The 18,937-nt window shown below is 39.6% G+C and overlaps 1 pseudogene; it reads right to left on the bottom strand.

Annotated features, from left to right (window-relative positions):
- Positions 1–17,131: 17,131 nt before the first annotated feature.
- Positions 17,132–18,594, bottom strand: LOC116907264 (annotated as a pseudogene).
- Between the last annotated feature and the right edge of the window lie 343 nt (positions 18,595–18,937).

Here is an 18,937-nt window from a genome sequence, read left to right as displayed (position 1 = left end):
ATTGACTGGGTTTATCTCTATAAAACTTCAAGGATAACTTAGTTATGGTCTTTAACTCTCCATGAACCTGTATAGAGCTAGTAAGAAATGAATATTTACCCATGTAAACATTCTCTGTTATAAACCTCTTATCAATTTATGATCTGAATTGATGTGCAAATTTGCAGTGAACCTTTTACCATGTGATCATGCACTATGAAAGATGAACAAAAAGCAGAGACAGTCCTCCCTCACCTTTTTCTTCCCTAGACTTCAACTTAGAGCCTGCTGTCCCTGTAGAGATAGAACAAAGACTATTTTACCTAATACCCCACTATTTCACTATGAGGTACTAAACTGGAGACTACAGCTTTGAGCCTCAGAACAACTCAGACGGGCAGGTCAGCTACAGAAACAAAGTGACTTAGACTTAAGATAGGCAAACTTTTTATTATTATATTGTTAGGGTTTAGGTAATTTAAAACCTCATCGATGGGTGCTGGAAAAATCCCAGATGGGCTGCATTTCTGTTTCATGACTGATTAACCTCAGGATGGGCTGCCCAGCACAGAAGGCCTATCCTGAGAAAAGATACCTACCATTCATGTAGCTATTTTTAGACTGTTCTTTGAGTGGGGGATTTTATTATCTTGTTCCTGTACTTCAGGGTCTGGTGCTAGAGCAGAGGCTTATGGCTTAGTTTCTGTGTAGAGACAAAATTGGAATGAACAGGCCTCTTCAAGATTTTTCTTAGGCATTATCCTTTAAATGTGTTAATCATGTAAGAGTGGAGTTAAGCAAATAAAGAAAAGCCTGTTAAACTAGTCTCACAGGAAGTCCCTAGAAGCCAGAAGAAAACACAGACTAAGCTCTATTCTGCTCCTCTTCAGGTACAAAGCTACAAGATGTGGGAGAGTCAGTTAAAAATGACCTGGAGCTCTTTTACTCAGGCTGAGTTAGGGGTATGCCAAAGACCAGCATCATCTTGAAGAGGGGTTCTGAGGGAAAAGGTGTCTGGGAGTGGCAAAACCAAAGGACTTGACGTCAAAGCATGGGTCCAAGTTGGCATCCTATGTTCTGCTGAGATGGCTGGCTCGCTCCCAACCCTGACCTCCCCCAACCCCCTCCTAGTCGTCTATGTGTGTGTGTGTGTGTGTGTGTGTGTGTGTGTGTGTGTGTGTGTGTGTGTGTGCATGCTCTGCTGTTACTATTCTAAAAACTCTGTGGTTGAGACATCTAACTTTCTGTTTGAGACAGCTCTCTCTGCTAGTAAAAATTCTAAAAGCTTTCTGGATAGCTCATGGGTTTTCTGGTGAAAATCAGAAAAAGGGTTATAAAAAAACGTCAAAACTCTGATAAAAAAGTTCTAAAAGTAATTCTTTGGTTTTCTGATCAAAATCAGAAAGTCAGAAAAAGTTCTAAAGAGAGCTGTCTTCATTCTTCAGACAGCCATCTCTGAATAGCTTCTAGAAAACATTCTAAAAGATCTGTGTCCTCCCTCTCTCTTAATAATTCTTAGGATTTCTACCAGAAATCCTGTTGGAAAAAATTCTAAAAGAGCTATGAAAAAATTTTAAAACAACTGTGTTTGCTCTCCATGGATTTTTTTTTCCAGCCAAAATTAGAAACTCCGTTAGAAAAAAAAAAAATATTGAAGAGCTTTGTTATATCTCTAGAGGTGTCAAGACAATTCAGCTGTCTGATAGGAAAAAAAAAAATCTATGACATGTTGTTAGCCCTATTCATGCAAACTAAAAGCTCAGTTTTTTTATTTACATATCAATTCAGTTATTTATTCCCTGTTCCCTCTTGGTCATCTTACAAATCAGCTTCCATGAGCTCAGCCCCCTTGACTCTTAGGAGGCAGCAAGTACATTTTTTCTTGTTTTTTTTTACATTGCAAAATAATTCAGAGATCTTCCTGTCTTTATAATCTTAGCAAGGTGGGAACTTGTCCTGAGATCACCATTCCAACCACACCTGGACCTAAATTCCTTCAGTTCCAGGCTGACTTTGAACTCAGGAATCTGCCTGTCTTTGTATATTTCTGGCAAGCTGACTCATAGTGTAGCTGCCTCTGTTCCCTTATATCCTCTTAAACAAATTATATTGTTTCCTTATGTTTTTGCATAGTTGATTAATTATATATTTTCGAATTCCTGTTTTTAGAGTTCTTTCCCACAGCCTTAAGGGGCTGTCCTGAAGGTCCTATTGCTAACTATTTTGCTGAGACATTAGCCACACCTTCTACTCTCAGCCTCATGCAGTCTCTCATTATCATCAGTGTTGACCCTCAATCAGCCCCTTGTGGCAAGTGACTAGAAGGTGACCACAAATGGCTATAACAATCAGTTTTTATACTTTGTAGAGGTACAGGTTACATCAGCAAGGTTACAATTTAATCTTATTGGCTAAGCATATTGAACTTTGAATCTATTGGCTAGCAAGCATGGACAGATTATGGCATGCATTTGAACTCTATCTGGGACCAGAGGGTCAGGTGACTTTCAGTCAACACATTCTGTTGTTTTTGCAAGAATGTTCCTGCTCCTCCCAAGAACTGTGGATGGAGAATGGAACCTGGCCTAGCCTGGACCTGAGACAGATTGGGTGTAAGGCTGGTGAAAGTCCCTAGGGTCCTTTAATTCAACTGCTCCTAAAGTCACATTTTGCATGTTCAAGTTTGGCTGCAAATTTGTATAGTTGAGTATCCCTTGAATAATTTCCCTAACATTGCATATATTTTTTTCCATAAATAAGGCAAAACTTTGATAAACCAAATCTGCTATCTCAACTGGAACAAGAAGACAAGGCTATAGCAGAGGTCAGAGGAATTATTTCAGGCATTTGTCCAGGTAAGCAAAATTGGATTCTGGGAGGTGGCTATGGCCTGTGAAGCAGGAGTAGAAGAATGAAGTCGTCTGTTTCTCTGACAAAGATGGATATGAATATGTGGCATGAATTTCCACTTTTTTTTGAGAGTTTTTGTCTCAACTCTGCCTTAGTCATCTCATACTGTGTCCTCCGAAGAAACAACAAAGATGTGCTATTTTCTTTGCTGTTTTAAATTTTAAGGCACAGGCTAGTGAGATGGCTCAAAGGCTAAGAGCATGTCCTGCTCTTAGAAAAACCAGAGTTCTACTCTGTCAAAAACTAGAGTTCAGTTCCCATCCCGTACATAGGAAGACTCTCATTTATAAAGGTCTGGAAGTCACTGAAGGAAAACCCCAGACTCAGATAGTATGCAAGAACAAAGAGGATTTATCCTGCAGAAACAGCTCACATGCAAGGGTCACCTCATTTTAGAATGGGACCCAGACAAAAACATTTGAACCCTTTGTATAAGAGGGCTGCTAAATTGTTTCTGAGAGTTCTACAACCTAGGGCATACTCCACAGGGTTAGCAGAAACTATTAATCAAAGGACATAAAAAAGAGATGCACCTCAGGAGCACAGGAGCAAAAACAGAAGATAAGATTTTGAATGAGTGACTACAAGGACAGCTAAGTTACATGTCCCTCCATGTCCCTGTAAGCTAGGAACAAATGGTGAACTTCAAGCTGAAAAGTTTCATGTGGGCATTCTCTATTACAACTCCAATTTATGACCTGAATTCATGTGCCAACTCTTTTTTTTATTGGGTATTTTATTTATTTACATTCCAAATGTTATATCTCCCGTCACTGTTTCCCTGCCTGAAACCCCCTAAACCATCCTTCTCCCCCTGCTTCCATGACGGTGCTCCCCCACCCAGCCACCCACTCCCACCTCACCTCTCTGGCATTCTCCTACACTGGGGAAATTAAGCCGTCACAGGACCAAGGACCTCTCCTCCCATTGACTCTAACCAGACAAAGTCATCCTCTGCTACATATGCAGCTGGAGTCATGGGTCCGTCCATGTGTACTCTTTGGTTGGTGGTTTAGTCCATGGGAGGTCTGGGGGTTCTGGTTTGTTCATATTGTTGTTCTTTCTATGGGGTTGCAAATCCCTCACCTCCTTCAGTACTAACTCTGGCATGGGGGTCCCTGTGGTTTTCTCCAATAGTTGGTTATCAGGATCCACATCTGTATTTGTCAGGCTTTGGCAGAGCCTCTCCGGAGACAGCTATATCAAGCTCCTGTCAGTAAGCACTTCTTGGCATCAGCAATAGTGTCTGGGTTTAGTGTCTGTATATGGGATCAATCCCCATTTGGGACAGTCTCTGGATGGCCTTTCCTTCAGTCTCTGCTCCACATTTTGTCTCTGTATTTCCTTTATATGGAGCAATTCTGTGTTAAAAATTTGGAAATGTTCCATTGTGTAGATGTACCACATTTTCTGTACCCATTCCTCTGTTGAAGGGCATCTAGGTTCTTTCTAGCTTCTGGCTACTATAAATAAGGCTGCTATGAACATAGTGGAGCATGTGTCTTTGTTATATGTTGGGGCATCTTTTGGGTATTACTCAGCTATCAAAGACAATGATTTTATGAGATTCATAGGCAAATGGATGGAACTGGAAAATATCATCCTGAGTGGGGTAACCCAATCACAGAAAAACACACATGGCATGCACTCATTGATAAGTGGCTATTAGCCCAAATGCTTGAATTACCCTAGATGCACAGAACACATGAAACTCAAGAGGGATGACCAAAATGTGAATGCTTCACTCCTTCTTTAAAAGGGGAACAAGAATACCCTTGGCAGGGAATAGGGAGGCAAAGTTTAGAACAGAGGCAGAAGGAACACCCATTCAGAGCCTGCCCCACATGTGGCCCATACAAAGATGGATGAAGCAAAGAAGTGCAGGATGACAGGAACCAGATGTAGATCTCTCCTGAGAGACACAGCCAGAATACAGCAAATACATAGGCTAATGCCAGCAGCAAACCACTGAACTGAGAATGGGACCCCATTGAAGGAATCAGAGAAAGGACTGGAAGAGCTTGAAGGGGCTAGAGACCCCATATGAACAACAATGCCAAGCAACCAGTGCTTCCAGGGACTAAGCCACTACCCAAAGACTATACATGGACTGACCATGGGCTCCAACCTCATAGGTAGCAATGAATAGCCTAGTAAGAGCACCAGTGGAAGGGGAAGCCCTTGGTCCTGCCAAGACTGAACCCCCAGTGAACGTGATTGTTGGGGGAAGAGCGGTAATGGGGGGCAGGATGGGGTGGGGAACACCCATATAGAAGGGGAGGGGAGGGGCTAGGGGATGTTGGCCCGGAAACTGGGAAGGGGAATAATAATCGAAATGTAAATAAGAAATACTCAAGTTAATAAAGATAAAAAAATTAAAAAAAAAATTGGAAATGAGTGGGAGGCACCATGCCCCAACCTGGGGCCCTGCCTAACCTCTGGATATGGTCTCTACAGGTTTGGCATTTCAGCTAATTTCAACCCTGTTGGGTCCTGTGGGCCTCTTGTGTTTCTGGCATATGGGACTTACTCGTGGCTACCCCCAGTTCCTCATCCCCCATTGCTACACACCTATGTGCAAATTCCTGACCCTCAATAAATCATCCCTGTCTACTGCCATACCTGCCCCTGCCCCTGCCCCTTTTTTGCCCCTTCTCCTCCTCTCTTCTTTCCAAGTCCCTCCCACCCTCTACCTCCTGACAGTATTTTGTTCCCCTTCTAAGGAATGAAGCATTCACACTTCATTCTTCCTTCTTCCTTCTTCTTGAGCTTCATGTGGTCTAGAATTGTATCTTGGGTATTTCAAGCTTTTGTGCTAATACTCATTTCTCAGTAAGTGCATACTATGTGTGTTCTTTTGTGACTAAATTACCACACTCAACATGATATTTTCTAGTTCCATTCATTTGACTAAAAATTTCATGTAGTCATTGTTTTTAATAGCTGAGTATTACTCCATTTTCTGTATCCATTCTTCTGTTGAAGGACATCTGGGTCCTTTCCAACTTCTAGCTATTATAAATAAGGCTGCTGCACGGGTTGGGGATTTAGCTCAGTGGTAGAGCGCTTGCCTAGGAAGCGCAAGGCCCTGGGTTCGGTTCCCAGCTCCGGGAAAAAAAAAAAAAAAAAGAACAATAAATAAGGCTGCTATGAATACAGTAGAGTATGTGTCCTTTTTACATGTTGGAGCATCTTTTTGGTATATACCCAGATGTGGTATAGCTGGGTCCTCAGGTAGTACTATGTCCAATTTTCTGAGGAACCTCCAGACTGATTTTACACAGTGGTTATACCAGTCTGTAATTCTTCCAACAGTGGAGGAGTGTTTCTCTTTCTGCATATCCTCACCAGCATCTGCTGTTAACCGAGTTTTTGATCTTATCCATTCTGACTGGCAAGAGGTGGAATCTCAGGGTTTTATTGGTTATTTTATTTAAGTACATTTCAAATGTTATCTCCCTTTCCCGGTTTCCCCTCCTCACACCCCCTATTTTATTCCCCCAGACCCCTGCCTCTATGAGGGTGCTCCCACCTCACTGCCCTCACATTCCCCTAATCCCATCAAGCCTCCAAAGGACCAATGGCCTCCACTCCTATTCATGCCAGGTAAGGCCTTCCTCTGCTATATATGCAGCTGGAGCCATGGGTTCTTCCATGTGCCAACTCTTAAGAACTTTTCTTTTATGTGAATACACACTTTGAGAGTCATAGGAATGCTGATAGCAGGAACAGGTCTTCCTCCCCTACAGTCTGGAGACTGAGAGCCTTGAAATCCCCTGCTGAGATATCAAAAGCTGCTTTCTGTAGCCCCCTGTTGCTTTTACTGTGAGATTTTTTTTTTTTTTTTCTTTTTTTTTTTTTTTTTTGGGACGGAACCTAGGACCTGGCGCTTGCATAGGCAAGTGCTCTCACCGCTGAGCTAAATCCCCAACCCTTACTGTGAGAGAGGTTAAACCAGAGACTATAACCTCTCTAGGGCATATAAGCTAGGCAGATAAACTGAGGAAGCACAGTACTTATGATGGTCCGGTAAATATTTTATTTTATTGTTAGAGTTAGATAATATAAGAACTCATTATAACAGTATAATAATATTATAAATTACAGTTACAATTTACCTCATAATTAACAGGAAAGAATTCAGCATGAACTGAAAGCCAATGAATGCAATCAGTGAATGCAATCAATAATTTAAAGTCTTCAGCACAAAAATCTAACCTTACTCGGCACAAAAGAATTCATACTGGAGAAAAACCATGACTGTACTCAGTGTGGAAAGTCCTTCCGCAGTAAATCTTATCTTGAGGTTAACAAAAGAATCCATAATGGGGAAAAAACCTTTTGAATGCAATCACTGTGGGAAAGCATTTAGTGATCCCTCATCCCTCAGACTTCATGTAAAAATTCACACTGGGGAAAAGCCATGTGAATGCAGCCAGTGTTTTTCTGTCTTACATACCAGTTGTAACCTCAAAAGCCACAAAAGAATTCACACAGAAGCCGAAAATCACCATGAATGTACTCAGTGTGGAAAGGCCTTCAGTACAAGATCCTCACTCCCTGGACATAATAGTATTCATACTGGAGAAAAACCATTTGAGTGCCAGGATTGTGGGAAAACTTTCTGGAAGAGCTCATATCTAACACAGCACTTAAGAACTCACACTGGAGAGAAGCCCTATGAATGTAATGAGTGTGGGAAATTCTTTAGCAGTAGTTTTTCTCTAATTGTACACAAAGAGAATACATATTCTGGAGAGAAACCATACAAATACAGTCACTGTGGAAAGCTTTTAATAATCTCTCAGCTGTGAAGAAGCACTTAATGACTCATACTGGACAAAAGCCCTATGGATGTAACCATTGTGGAAAATCTTTCACTAGGAACTCCTACCTTTCTGTGCACAAAAGAGTACATAATAGGTGGATATGAATTTTGGTGAGAAATTACTAAGGGAATTTCTGTTCAGAGCTTTGTTGATCCTAAGATAATTTGAGAGAATTTGCATCATGTGTATACTTTATCTATTGCTCTATATATTGTTCCCCAAAACCCCAAATTTTGTGGCTTCAGACAAATACCTCACACTTTATAGGTCAGGAATATGAAAGCACCTTAATTCTATAGTTTTTTCCTCACGACTTCTCATGAGTTAACTTGCAAGACATCAAACAGAGCTGCAGTCATTTAAACTTGTTCTTGAAGGAACCTCTTCTAGCCTGTCTCATGCATATGCCTCGTGATTATACACTGGTTATTGACAAGAAATCATCAATGCCTCACCATGTAGGCGTCTCTGTGCATGATTATGTATTTCTATGGCAAAGGAACAACTCCCTACCCCAGAGTAAGTGTTCCAAGAGAGCCAATTAAAAAGATGAATTATCATTTATTATTATTTATGATCTTACCTCCAGAAGTTTCAGTTTCACTTCTTCCTTGTTATATTCTCAGAGAGAAACCTCGATACAGTGTGGGAGAAAACTACAAGATGCCTAAGGCCTAGGAGACAGCTCTGTGAACCATTAGAGAAACTTGCCATGAAATTAATAAAAAGATGCCTTCAACAGATCTTCATTATTTTCATAAGTATGAAATGACATTCAGTTTATTGTTAAATTGCTCTGCGAAGACATCTATGTGATTGTTGCTGTAAAATTATAAATGATGACGCTCGTCCTGATTCCTGCGAGTTCCTACTCCTGAGGATCAGTGTGCTTTAGCTGTTTCTCTGTTATCACTTTCACACATCGTCCCCTTGGCAGAGGACCATGCTTGAGACTCACATAGCATTTTATGGGCCGTGCTAGCATGGCCCCACACCATGTTAGCCCCAAGCATTCTACAGACTAGCACGGCTTCCTGTCACAAACTCTGTTCACACTCCCAGCACCCAATAAAATAATTACTCAACAAACTGGAACCCAACAACCAGATTTATGTGTTAAATGCTCAATGTACAATACTTCCACACAATTAACTTACAACCAATTGATAATATATAATTGCCTAACTAGACACACCAAAGCACTATACACTTCGATCCCTTAAGAACATTCATAACAACCTGTAAAGGTGCAGAGAGGAATCTTAATATCAACCTCCATGTTCTTCCTGCTGCTTCTTCAGACTCCCTCTAGTCTCCTCCTCTCTCTAAAACTTTTCTCCCGCCCACCCATCCTTCTTGTCTAATGGCCGGCCTCGTTCTACCTTGTACCTGCCTTCACCTGAATGACATCGTACATGTGATAAGAGTTTTTTAGTTCACTTTTTGTTATATGCCCCAAAGATGAGGTGTTAGGAAAATATTTTAGTAGAATAAGGATCATGGGGCAATGGTCTCTAGTAATCCCGATCTTTTCAGTGTTTCTGGTGGGCAATCCCACAACTGAGGTATACAAGAAATTCAGAACACTGTACAACAAAGTGTTCACATTACTGTCCACAAGTAATGAAGTATTCTTCAGTGATCCTGGGAACACTTTGTTTTCCTCTCTTGAAGAGGAATGAGAATGCTTTCTGAAAAGCCCCCTTGAGCTAAAGTCATTGGCAATCTTTAAGGCATAATCTGATGGAGGAAAAAGTTTGCAATGACTCCTTCTACCCATATAAATTAGAGGGACACCTTAGGAAAGTGAAGTAATATGTGTCAGGGTGTTTAGTATCAGCTCACTACTGAGTAACTGTGTAATAATTCATACTGAAAATGAAATAAATGCATGGTTACCTCTATTAGTAGATAGGATCTGTAGGTTCAGTTACCATATTATTAATTTTCATAGTTGTATAAACACATATGTTTATATGTATGACCCCACTACACTCCCCTAAACAGCCTTTAATATTTCAAATTCTCAGTGCTTGAAGCTTATCTTCCAAAGAGCTGAGCATAGTAGCACACAATAATAATCATAGTATTCAGGAGGCTGGCAAGATGAATTTTGAATTTGATGCCAGCCTGACTAACTGTCATATTTTTGTCAAAATATGGAACTTTTTGTTATTGATCCTTTTTATTCTTTCTGTCCTGTGAGTACCTGGTGTTTATTTTGTCCTACTTAAAGCCAACAAGATGACTCAGTGGTTGAAGTTGCTTGCCACAAAACATGATCACCTCAATTTCATTCCTATAAATCAGACAGTGAAAGTAGAGAATGGACTCCCAGATATTATCCTCTATATCAGCACACATATCAGCCTAACAACCAAGTAAATACTTTTTCAAATATGTAAACAGTATTAAATAATATGCCAGGATTTCTTGAAGTCTAATGACTGGTGCCATGAAACTTGGAGGCTGAATGGAAAGCCTGACTTCTCACTCATTTTCTCTTCTCACACTTTCTCTTTGCAGCTAGCTGTAAGATCTGGAATGAGAACTGTTTTGTCTTGATCATGGTGACATAAACAGGGCAACAGTAACAAAGATTAGGTTTTCTCCAAAACCTATGAACAAAATGAATTGTTCTTTGTTTTTGAGTTGACATTCATTTCCAGCTAAATACTATATCTAGCTGGTAAACCTATGTGTCAAATGATATGCGTAATTCTTTGAGAGCAATATATATTCTCTTACATGTTTATATAGGGTGTGTGCATGTTAATGTAGTCTATTTTAATGGTATGTACAAATTATTTTCTTTTTTTACAAATTATTTTCTCTTTATTAGTTTTTCTGTTTATTTTTATATTCCAGATTTTATCCCCCTCATCGTTTACCTTATGACTTCCACATCCCATACCTCCTTCCTGCCCCCCTGTCTCCACGAGGATGTCCCTACCCCACCAGACCTCTAAACTCCCTGGGTCCCCCAGTCTCTTGAACATTAGGTCCATCCTCTCTGACTGAACCCAAATTATTTTCTTTTTAAGTGATTTGGTGGAAGAGCTATATTAGTTATCTACTGTGATTATGGATTACTATTCTTCTGTTTTGCAATTTTTAAATTTTATTTTGAAGTTCTGTAACTACGTTATTTTGTTTTTGTGTAATATCTTCCTTATTTTATAGAAACCACATTTTTTCATAATAAAGTACTATAATACATTGATAGTCAAACACTGTATAGTGCTTCTCATAGACAAACATAAATACTTTATAGGTAACTACTGAGTACTCTTTTTTTTTTTTTTAAAGATTTATTTATTATAGATGAGTACACTGTAGCTGTCCTTAGACGCGCCAGAAGAGGGAATCAGATCTCATTACAGATGGTTGTGAACCACCATGTGGTTGCTGGGATTTGAACTCAGGACCTCTGGAAGAGCAGTCAGTGCTCTTAACCCCTGAGCCATCTCTCCAGCTCCCCTGAGTACTCTTGATAAGCATCCTTGTATTCAGTTATTATTCCAAGTTGACCCATAAAGAAGTTAACATGGCACACATTAGTCACTTGCCTAAGTTGTCTGACAAATTGATTATCTCAATTCTGCCTCATCAATTGAGAACATTCTGGGAACTGTTGTGTAAGTATTTGCTCAACTGAAATATTCTATCCTGTGTGAAACAAGAATGATGCCCTAAATTACATTGAGAGGAGGCTAAACAGGAAACTCAGCAAACCTTCAGGATTTGAAATGTTCAAGAGCCATCCCCCAAAATATGATTGCTGCTAAAAAGGTAGGTTGTATGTGGAGCTGCCAATAGATTGTGAAAGGAGCCCCAAGGGTGCAGTTATTTTCTTTTCTCTTTGAGGTAGGGCATTTGGTGTTAGAGCTGCCTCTGAGTCATCCATACTTGCATAAGTGGCCTTCAGTTATTCATTAGTTTACCTAGCCATGCTTGATGGAATTGTTTCCCTCATCTGGCTCTAGGATACAGATATTTGTTTACATCTGCACCAAAAGTCACACACCACAAACAAGACAACTGTACAGGGACAGATACAACCAAAGATGTCTTTGGAAGAAGAAATGGCCACATGAGCTCTCTATGGGATTTAAGATATATACCTGAAATTGATACTTGTGAGGGCGGGGTCTCATTTTGGACAGACTTGGTAAGGCCTTCCCATATGGTAGGAGATAATATGTCTCCCTACTTTAGTAGTTTTCTTGTGATTGATATGGATGATAAGACATGCAACCAAGGCTGAGACATATGAAAGTGGGGAACTTTGGAGAATACCAGGGTGACTGAGTTAAAAGCCACTTAAGGGAGGACAGGATTTACTTTATCATACGCAGCCTATTATTGAGGGAAGTTAGGGTAAGAACTCTAGGTACATACCATAGAGGAATGTTTCTTTCTTGTTCACTCTTTGGCTCAGTCATAAGCCATGCTCAATTACCTAATGTAACTATGTAACTAAGGTAATCTGCCTATGCACCTATCACAGTAGGCTGGGCTCTCTACCAATAAACACATATCCCAAGAGGCCAAGTTGACTCTCTTGTCTGATGAATGTTGAGAAAGTCAATTAGGATGGTCTTTTTCTTCATGGGGTGGGGAGGCACCCCTTACTGGAATGCAGTATAACAGTATGTGTATACTTGTAAAAATGCCAATGGACTAGAGAACATACAGCTTCTAAAAGTGGTAATGAGGGACCAGAGTGTAAGCAGCTTCTGTCAATTTTATGACCTTGTGTATGGGTAATGAGACTTAACAGGTTCCTTGCCTGCCTATAATGAATGTGCCCATGTAATAGGAGAATTCTAAGGAGAAAAACATGATACTGTTCTTCCTATTATCAGTACTCTTACATAGCTGGAAATTGTTGAAACAAAATTGTGAATGAAATACAGGTATGCCTTGGTATTATAACTGTCAGGGTACATGAGGAAGACGACTACTAACTAGACCTGTGCTGAAGAGACCTTCCTGGGATCGCAGAAGTTGGAATCCATGAGAAGAATTGAACAGTCAAGGAAAGAGAACAAAGTAGAAATGATAGAAGATATTCTTCAGGTCTGACTTTTAACATAGAATATCTGTGTTAACATGAAGATGGTGCCTTCATTGTCTTGCACAGAAAACTGCATCTTAATTGCTTAGAGGAAAAAAATGAAAGAGTACCTTTGAAGCCTGGTACGTGGGCTATGAAACAGATGGAATCATTAGTCTAAGTGGGAAAGTGGAGAAACTGAGGTAACATGAATATATAGATATAGATATAGATATAGATATAGATATAGATATATATCTCCCACACATGATGACAATAGTCATTGGGGGTGAGGGGAGCACTCAGGCTTTCACTAATGTCCTCATGAATATCAGTGATCAGGAAATAATGGATAAAGAACAGAACAGGTTCAGCAAGATAGCTTAGTGAATAAGAACACTTGCTATGTAGGCCTGGTCTACAGAATCCACCATAAGAGAACTGATACCCCCACCCCAAGAGTTCTCTGACCCTTATGCCTGCACTTCATACACACTAATCCTTTTTTTGTTTAAAAAAGTAATTTAAATATTTACTGAACGAGCCAAGCCCTGAGAGTTCCTTCCCATTAGAAACAAATGATCTGTGTTTTATAAAAGAACATACCAGCAATGCAAAGCAAAAGTACCTCATTTTTTTCTAAGACAAAAAAAGTCTGCTAAGTCTAAAACAGGCTAGCAAAGGAACTTGGCCAGGATAGATTCTGTATTTATACCAAAGGAAAGTGTTAATTTCATTTTATCTTACTGGTGGGAGCTCAGTTTCGAATCTGATGTAGCAAGAAATATTAAAAAGGAACACCATCTCAAGCTAGTGCTGGCAATTGCAGGTCACATGGCACCAGCAAGATGTTTTTATCTCAGCAAACTCTCTGGCCCAGAGCTCCCAATTCTCTAAGTTCCCTTATCAGATTCCTGCCACCAGCTCCATGAAACGACCAAACATCTTGTGGTTAAGTCACAAACCCCCGTAAACAGGTAAAATCAAAACTCTAGAGAATTGTAATTTATCAGTAAAATCTCACCCGACAAAATGTCCACACGATAAACTCAGAGACAATTGATAGTGATATAAACTGCCCACCTAGATAAGATACATTGTCATGTAATTATACATATCTTAGATATAGTCATAGATACCTGTGACTGTTTAAAGTCACATGAATCTGGCTCATCCTTCTCTTCCTCGACCTTTCTTCTTACCCCTCTGTATTCTCTGTCCTGTCTCCAAAATCCTCAGCCCCCATTTCTTTTTCACTGCCCAATCACAGGCCTGACCTTATCTCGTGCCCACCATCACCTGCATGTAAATACCAATCCACAATCTGATACAATTGACTAAATGATGGAAAGGGGAGGTTCAGGAAACACAAGTCCTTGTGAAACAAATTTCAGTAGAGGGAAAAAAAAAACTAATTACCTTTGATAAAAACAGAAGTTTTTTCTCAAAAGTCATTTTGAGAGCCCCAAGATGGAAACTACAGAAAGATTGAATTGCAACAGGTGTGGGGATGGAGAGGCTGCCTGGGTATGTGGCTACCCTGGGAGCTCCTATGATCTAACACTACAGAGACAGATGGGAAACTCAGGGATCCTTTTGTATTTCAGAATCTTGTCTAGTTATGCCTCTCATCTGACTGGAGAGTTCATATTCCTAGGAACCCTACCTGCTGTAATGCTGAATGATGCCGAAGTACCAATACTCCCACTTGAAATTTAGGAGTTTCTTCCACCTTTGGTTTTTGTATGCAGTGGTGGGGGATAGCCACTATTGCCAAAAACTTTAAGGACTAACCTAAATCTCTAAGTTCCTAGAGTTAAAGTTTGTACCACATAAGTAGGAAACTAATGGGGCTACGGAGAATCTATGCTGTCATGGATATCTTGTACAAGGAGTCTTTTACTACAGAGAAGAAAGCATTAAATATTCACATAATCCAATAGTATGTACTTTAATATTTTTCCCTGTTTGATGATGATAAACAAGTGTAATAATCATGTTGTGAGTTGTTTTTTTTTTAATTTATTTGAAATGGGTCCCATAAAAATTACATAATTCTGAAGATACTAATTGCACTTCAGATGCAATTGTTTTTTTTTTTAATTTGGAGAGTTACAGCACACAATATGACAGAAGATCTAGAAGAGAAATTTCAGGTTAGGAGAGGTAGATTTCTCTTATAGGTTTATCGGTGTGGGGTTTCATACCATGTGTCGGCCTGTATACTAGGAGTCAGACAGGAAAAGGTTAGATAAGACTAAATTTATCTTTAGGTCTGACAATCAGCAGACTAGAAACAAGGAGAAGAGAGAGGGACAACAAGACCACAGCAGATACCTATGAAGAATTTGAACCACTATTGCCTAGTGATGGAGTAATCCCTACTCAAATCTCATAGAACTGGTAAGGAACTATCCATAAGGTACTTTTAGAACCTGGGATAAAAGGTACAAGGCATAGCTATTTCTTCATTTTTCTTTCTTATTCAATTATTGACCCACTAAAATCAGGTTTACTCCAGTCACAATAGCAGCAAATACTATAAAGATGTTTAGATAAGTCCAAAAATTCTGGCTTCGTTCAAACCTGCTATATTAGTTAGAGTTTACTGAGAGGCCAAACCTACACCATCTTGGCACCAAACTCCATCTTAAAAGAACAAAGCATGAGAAGCTGACTCCAAGCTACACTCAAGTACCAGGAAGGACTCCATTACTTGTTCTTGGCTAGAATTATTCCCTAGCTACTTCCTAGCACCAATTGATCAAAGACAAGTCTGATTGTTTCAGATGTACTTTCAGACAGTTTGTGATTGTTCATGGTTTTGTTTCAAAGTGCCCACCTGTTGGCCTAAGCCCCCTAGGTTGCTTGCCATTCCCTATAAAATCTCATCCTGATGAGGGCTCCGGGTTGCTCCACCTTCCCATCCTCCTGTGTCAGGGTTAGAGGAGAGCCCAAACTTGAGCTTGTAATAGAGAACCTAATGCAGTTTCATTGGAGTTGGCTCCTTGGCGGTCTTCTGGGGCTTTTGAACAGGTATGACATTACTACTGTGACAAACACATATTTTTACAAAATGACTCAAAGAAGTTAGGAAACTTTTTGAGCACTTTCAGAAGTTCAAATCTTTAACTTGATATCTTCATTGTTTTGGGACAGTAGTGTGGCAAAGGTGTGTGTTACCACACATAGCTGTGTTATGGTCTTGCATGCAAATACCTTATTTGACTTTATATAATAAAAAAAGACTATTTTAAAATTAGATATAGGATATAGAGTTGTAGCTTGTGATAGTGTAGAAGATAGGATGATGATAGATATAACAGCATCTATAATAATATATTTATATCATTAAATTAATGTCACTTAAAAGATTCACTATTTTGGATTTGTATTTAAAATGAAAGCCTGTTTTTGTTAGTTTAGCATTGCAACACATAGTTCTATTAAAAAAAAAAAAAACAACAAAAAACCCGATACCATGGTGTAGAAAGCTGCAGCACATGGGTTCATTAATATAAATGTGAACTTAAATACTTAGTATAAAACACTAAATAAATAACACCTTAGGTTATTCAAAGTAGACTGAAAGTGTGTAAAAAAAATTACAATTGGGGATGGGATTCTTGCCTGTAATCATAACATTCATCAGGCAGGAGAATCAAATTCAAGGCCTACCTGGCCCATATAGTGAGACTCCAATAACCACCAAATTTAAAAAAAAAAATTGTAACCTGAAATTGAACAATTTTGGATAATGAGTCCTTCTCCCAGTAAACTGAATATAAAACAATCTCTACTTGTTAAATCATAGGCATAGATGTTTAGAGGGGATTAGCATATCTGCTGAAGATTCTTTTCCTTTCCAGGCCTGAGGAAACCAGAGGTCCATTCTTAAACCTAAACACCTAGCAAGTAGCAGTTCCATGGTAGGGAGCATTAAGCTTTTGTAAATACCTAGTAGCTTCAAAAAACTAGCTGCTAAATACATAGACCCTTCTCACATTAATTCTATAAAATGAGGTGTTTGCTTTGTTCTATGGATCATAACTAACCAAAGGGGTGTATTCACATGAAATCTCTTACAGAATATTTCTATCCAAACTAGAAACACTATCATTTAAAACACTTCTTTTCCAAAAGCTTAAAAAGGAGTAAGTTGGGTATCATAAATTTGTTATTTAAAGATATAAAGTTAATACTGGGTGGTGGTGGCATTTGCCTCAATACTCTGGAGGCGGAGACAGGGTTCCAGGACAACCAGGGTTACATCTGGAAATCCTGTCTTGAAAAACCAAAACAAAAGTTCCTTCAAGAACTTATAGAGGCCTCAACACCTGTTTTCCACTCATGTTTATTCACTCATGTTCTCTGCCTGCCTGGCAAGCCTGTCTGCCTCTAAGGCCTCAGCCAGTCTCTTCCTAGCCTTCTTTACTTTCCAGGCCTGTCTCCAGATGTCTGCAGTAGTTACTTCTCTTATGCAGTAAGATGGTGTCAGATGGAGAGGCGCTGGCATTGTTACCCCTTGACTGGAGAAATATGGTGACAACTGAAGAGCCACTTGCTTAGTCGTTTTAAGCATGGGGGTTGGACAGAGGTGACTTCTCCAGGAATGAGATGATCCTTAACACTACTGTGGTTGTTGGCATTCCAGGTGCAATTCTTTCTACAGGGTTTGCAAGCTTCAGTGGACATGATAGTTTCTCTTTACTGTCTCCTCCAACTTGAGGCTTTTTCAGTTTCTCCAATGCACACAGCTACTGGGATTTCTTCAGCTTTGCTTCATCTCTCCTGCTTCATTCTCCTGTACCTGGTTTCATTCTCAGAGTATGATATTATTATGGTCACAGGCTGTGGGGACATGCAACTGCTCAACCACACAAGATCTTTGGAAGTAATACCAGCTCTATGTTTGGCCTTTATCTTGCTCTTGCTGGGTATCATACTTCTTGTGAGTCTTCCCTTTGAAAACAGTGAAGTTTAAACACAGGATGAAATCTACTCCTGGTTACAAAGAATTCTTTTTTAGCTTATGGATCTGCTACTATTACTTTTCTCTGAAGAACTAGGTCTGAGATCACAGCATTGCCTAGCTCCCCAAGACTGCTGCTAAAAACATTCTCCTTCCCAGATTTTTAGGACACCTAACTCATGTGACTATCAAGGATATGAAGTTGGGGTCTCTATCAAACAAGTTACACACAGATTCCCTCTATTTTACTTTAAAGATGCTACATTTTTCTTTCTTATGGCCACTGGGTGCTGCTGCTCCAAACCTACCTCAATGACGCACTGGCATCACTAGTGCAGAAGTGCACTATGTAAGTTTGTGCAAGATCACTACCTCAGTGACACACTGGCATCACTAGTGCAGAAGTGCACTATGTAAGGTTGTGCAAGATCACTACCTCAGTGACACACTGGCATCACTAGTGCAGAAGTGCACTATGTAAGGTTGTGCAAGATCACTACCTCAGTGACACACTGGCATCACTAGTGCAGAAGTGCACTATGTAAGTTTGTGCAAAACTCTAGATGTCTATACAAGGAAAAAAACCATCCAACAATGCATTTCACACAGCTAAGCCTGATCATTTTGGCCTGATGAAGTACACTTCACATTTCTTCCACCAAATATTAGCAAGTAGTTTATAGCTGCCACAGGATATCAACTTAGGTCAAGTACAACTATGCACTAAATTAAGGAGGTTTAAATACAAAGAAAAAGGACAAGGATGAACATTCTACAATTAATGTGAATTAAGTACTTACTAGCAAAGGCTGGCTTGAAACTGAGTTTCCTGAAGGCTCCTCCATAGTGGTAGAGTTTGTCCCCAAGGCTTTACTGCAGAGATGCAGACAAGGCTTGAGTTGCTGGAAATGGCAGTATGTGTTTCACCTAATCCTCCTTTTGTAAAGAAAAGAGTTAAGAAAATTCTCAGGGGTGGGTAGATGGCTGGGAGAACACCCTCATAGAAGAAGGGGGAGAAAGAGGTAGGGGGTTTATAGATGGGAAACCAGGAAAGGGGATAACATTTGAAATGTAAATTTAAAAAATGTTCCATAAAAACAGAAAAGAAAATTCTCAGATAACCTAACCCACAAATAAACCAATGACTGTTACAATTGTCAGAGTATAAATTAGTTGATAGATAAAATC

The sequence above is a fragment of the Rattus rattus genome, chromosome 8 (assembly GCF_011064425.1).
Source record: "Rattus rattus isolate New Zealand chromosome 8, Rrattus_CSIRO_v1, whole genome shotgun sequence".
In the NCBI taxonomy this organism is placed as follows: Eukaryota; Metazoa; Chordata; class Mammalia; order Rodentia; family Muridae; genus Rattus; species Rattus rattus.
The sequence above is the reverse complement of the archived record's forward strand: the minus strand, read 5'-3'. Positions and strand labels throughout refer to the sequence as shown.